Below are 4,756 nucleotides of genomic sequence, written 5' to 3'. Positions count from 1 at the left end.
TGCTAAGGTAGCAAAGGTGGAGGATGGTTGGAGTGTGGTAAAAAGAAAGAAAGTTAAGCCCTTTTCTCCTCCTTTAGAAATGAACCTCTAATTGTGCAAGGGAGGCTCTAAATCGAAAGGAAAATTTTGAGATCCTTTGTTGTGACTAGTTTTTTGGAGGCTGATCTCTCAGTTCGATTTTTAGCCTTCTAGCTGGGTGTTTGATTTTGGCTAGTGATAGGCTTTTCTGTCACCATGGTTACCCTTTTTGTGGGAGGCAATCGGTTCCTCTTTTCTCTACTATACTTTTGCATATGTGCTTATTGAAAATCTTTAGACTTGTACAGGGTTTCAGGCACCCTTCAAAACCTATTTTTTTTAATCAAAAACTCAATATTATCAAATCAATTGGCAAACAATAGAACATTCCAGAACTTGCCATTTGTATTTGGAAAGAACAATGTGACAAATTTGTAAATTCTAAATAGAATCCAATGTGGATGAAATTCTATAGTTTCATGATTTATCATATGGTAAATCAAGTGCAATTATTTTGTGTACATGAGAATAAGCTGAATTTAGTTGAGCCAATTTGAGTAACCTGCAACTAAGCTAGTAAAATTGCTAATATGTATATTTTCTAAGTAGTAGACAAGATTGATTTATGCTTGTAAGTCTATTTATGGTAAATTAGTAGAGTCAAATAGCTTATATGGCATTCAAGGTTCCCTGCTTAAGATATGAGAAGGGATAGATGCATGTTCATTCATTATTCCTTGAAAAAAAATAGTTATATGAAATTATATGATCAATTTGATGCTTTAAAATAATTCATAGAGATAGTGTTGAATTCATATAATTAAGAATTCTTTATCCTCCTACTAGAATTAGTTGTATTGTATTCTATCTAGGAATGCCAAATCCATTACCATTATGGCATGATCTCTCCTATTATGCCACAAATTGAACCCTCCTTTAGGAGGGTAAGCCAATCAAGTAGAAAGGAAACAAAATAGGAGTTATGGACTACAAAGTGATACAGCTCAATACATTTTTTTTCAAATAGTTTTGCCAAAAACTTTAACTAACCTAATTTCAGTGATTTTCACATTCATTAATACGTAGAGGTATTGCTTAAGGCTATCCCTCATAGCCCAAAATGTTTTTGATGAAAATTTACTCTTCAATATTGTCCTCGGTAGCATGGACCTCTATCTATATAGGGCTTCAAATGGACTGATTGAGAAAACCTTTTGTTGTTGCAGGCCCTTATGCAATGATATCTGTCTCTGTCAGTCCATCTTCTACAACAACAATCAATGCACCCTATGTAGCTCTGACATTGTCAATTACAAATAATAAGAGGAAGAATTCAAATCCACTACTTGAAGCATCACTGGCTACAAAGAAATCTCATGGTGCAGCACATCAAATAAACGTGTTTTGTTGGTCTTTTTACACATGCTATGGAAACATTTACTTTTTAAAGGTTTCCATCTATATTTCTATGACATCCATAACATAGTGTTGATGCTTGAACATTGCACAGTACATATTCTATTATTGCAATATATGGTTCCTATGTGCATATAAAGACATGTAGATAGCCATTATTTTAGAACGATGTGATTTTATTTGTTCTAGAAAGCTCTCAAGGACTTCAGATGGGAGTAAATAGAAGTTGCCAAGCAACTCAATCCACAAGTTTTTTTTGGAAATGGTTAGATTTCTTGGGGGCCCTCAGATCCTGAACAAATAATTTGTCTTTTCTTTTACATTAGCTCCTTCCATCCATGTATGATTATGAACTTTTCAAGCTTCACCTCTATTGTTGGTCTATTTACATGGTTCTGGTCTATTTTGGCATATGCAGGTTTTTCTTGTGTAAAGTGCAGGATTTTACAGTGGTGGACACTATTAATTGTCTAGATCTGTTGCAGTAGTATACTTGTTAAAATGCACATACATTTCTTCATCTGCATGCCTATTTACTCGCAACAATGTGTTGAGACCTACAAGTAAAGGATCGCCAATCTATACTCATTCTAAAGCCACTATGAATTGGGTGATTTCATTACTGCAATACTACATGCCACAAACATTATGGCATGTTATTCTGCATGTCTAGATAAAACTCTATATTTGTTCCTATACCAATTCGAGGAAAAATTTACAAGACATTCAACAAAACCATAAATGATTTTTTTATTGTATGGCTTGTTAGAAAGAGCTTCAAATGAGCAGGTCCTCTGATTATCGATGGGCCCCATTATGCATCTCATCTCATTTTATATGAAATGTTGTTAATTGTTTTGGTGGACTTGATCAAGAAGTCGGACATAATTCTGATTTAGTATTTTTTAATTTATCACATTTATGGGTCACAGGGGTTTCGTAAGGTGGATTCTAATCGATGTGAGTTTGCAGACAAATTCTTTCTAAGAGGGCAAAAACTAAAGCTCAATGACATCTGTCGGAGGAGGCTTAATTATCATCAGAGTATGGAATCAGGCTCTATGAATAGCAATGGACTTTAAGGGCTTAACAAGGAGGACATCGTTGTTGTATAGTTGAAAAGTATTGATAAGGATATGGAGGAGTTGAACCGACGCTTGAATTTGATAGTATAGAGGTCTCACCAGATGATTTTGTTTTTGTCTACAATGGTGAACAATATGAATATGATTACCCAGATGCTTAAGAACAAGGGGCATCTTAAAGGCGGGGAAAAGAGGAGACGGCTGCCCTACAAAGAGGAAGAGGGTTTCATGGCTGAATTAGGGTTTGATTCCTTGACTAAACCTATGATTGAAGCCAAAACAACTAACTTAAACAGCTAACAAATCAAAGCAGAAAAACATAAAAAATATACGATAAAATTCATACAAATTCGAGAAAAACTCAGCATATCGTAATGAATGCAAACAAAGTTGAAGGCTTCAAGCTATAGCAATTTAGAATGGGAAAAATGAACAAATTGGAAACCTCAAACAACTATGCCGATTTTTAAACATGGGAAGTTAAAAAAGGTAGACATGGAAAAGGAAATAACAAGCAAACCCTACGGACGAGGGGAAAATAATAGAAATGTCCGTAGGGAAACTAATAGAAATATTTCCTCTGATTTGGATGAGAATTAGTAATCAGAAATTTTCTAACATTTGGAAAATCGGCCGGCGAGGCTGACAATTTTCCAAAAGAAATAAGCAAAAACCAGAAGCAAAGCTCCCACATATAAGCCTATCGACTTAACAAGAAGGGACATGACAAATCAAGGTTTCTTCCAGAGGACGAGCCTGTCATGGCTTTTCAGGTTATGTATCAGTAAAACGTGCTTTAAAATTCGAGCCTTCAAGCGTGCATAATGCACTTTAAATTGGAATAGAGGTTAGGGATACTTTTCTTTTCAGAATAGAAGATAATCTATCGTAAGAGAAAGAGAGAGAGTGTTTCATTTTATAACATTGATGTAGTGCAGGCGACTCAGTTCAGATGCGGTGGCTTCGCTGTGGGAACTGTGGTGAATCACGGTCTTATGGACGGATTTGCACTGCAGGAATTTGAAAAGAACCTGACCCACGGAGATCTGGATTTCCTCCTTGTAACTGATCGTACCTGCTTGAAAGCGCGCTATCCACTTAAGATAAAATATTCTCACGAAGAGTTAGTTAAGCCTTCCGAACTGGGCGTTGGTAACTCGCCCTTCATCCAAAGAAACATGTAACGCAATAAGGTTGTTATGCACAACCAATCAGAGAAGCATTTTTTTAAGCTCTTTACATTATCAGGAAAAACGCTTGGTCTCCTGAAGTTGAAGGCCAAGGAAGAGGGAGTTACTCATTGCTCAAGTTTCATCGCGGTAGTGGCACAGCTGTGGCATGCAAGAACTGCTGCGATGGCGAACATCAATGCCCACGAAATCACAAGGGCTCATTATGCCGTTGACATGAGGTGAGATATTCGCTTCTTATAAAAACTCACTGTGTGTTGATGTAAGCTTGAGTTACATGATGGAGTGATGCGTATGCAGAATGGGTTTTTGGTTACATCGTGGACTCACATGCAATATGGAGACGTGGAATTTGGTGGGGGGGTTAAGTCCATATACGTAGGGCCTGTGGTGACAAGTAGAGTGGAGGTTGTGGTATTTATGGCCGATGCCAAGGACAAGACCGACATAAAGATACACATTGGTTTGGAGCTATCCCACATGACTAGGTTTCAAATTCATTTCCAAAATGTGGGCTGCGAGACACCTATTAGGTCTAATTTGTAGGGGCTTTCTTTTGTTTGTGTGTTGGAATGGAACATCTAGATGAGCTTATGAGTATTTCTTTTATTATTATATTATTATTAATGTATTATGTAATTCGACTAGTTATACATTGAATAAAGCTCAACAATGTTCATAATAATTTTTAAAATGTTAAACTTCACATTTTACCATGATCATGTATTTTTTGATTTAATTAAATGTAACAATAGCTTAGTTTTTGAAATTGAGAAGCAATCAAAATGGGGGCTGATCAATAACAAAGCAAAAAATTGACCGAAGATTAGTTGGAAGTCATTGCCATGAGATTACCCAACCCCCTTTCTAAATATCAAAAACCCACCCATAAGCATAATAGTAAAATATATACTACTAGTAACCACGAAAGTATTAGCACTATACATAAACTTGGCTATCAAATACAAGTTGGTTATTAAACCAAACCAGCATTAAAAAATCGAAAAGAGCCCAAAGGCCAATCAAGTAACTAACTACCATAAGTAG

The 4,756-nt window shown here is 36.0% G+C and overlaps 1 pseudogene; it reads left to right on the top strand.

Annotated features, from left to right (window-relative positions):
* Positions 1-2,642: 2,642 nt before the first annotated feature.
* Positions 2,643-4,255, top strand: LOC149546876 (acyltransferase GLAUCE-like; annotated as a pseudogene).
* The last annotated feature ends 501 nt before the right edge of the window (positions 4,256-4,756 follow it).

This window comes from Cupressus sempervirens, chromosome 7 (assembly GCF_028749045.1).
Source record: "Cupressus sempervirens isolate cs-2001-9-10 chromosome 7, ASM2874904v1, whole genome shotgun sequence".
NCBI lineage: Eukaryota > Viridiplantae > Streptophyta > Pinopsida > Cupressales > Cupressaceae > Cupressus > Cupressus sempervirens.
This window is presented reverse-complemented; position numbering and strand designations above follow the sequence as displayed.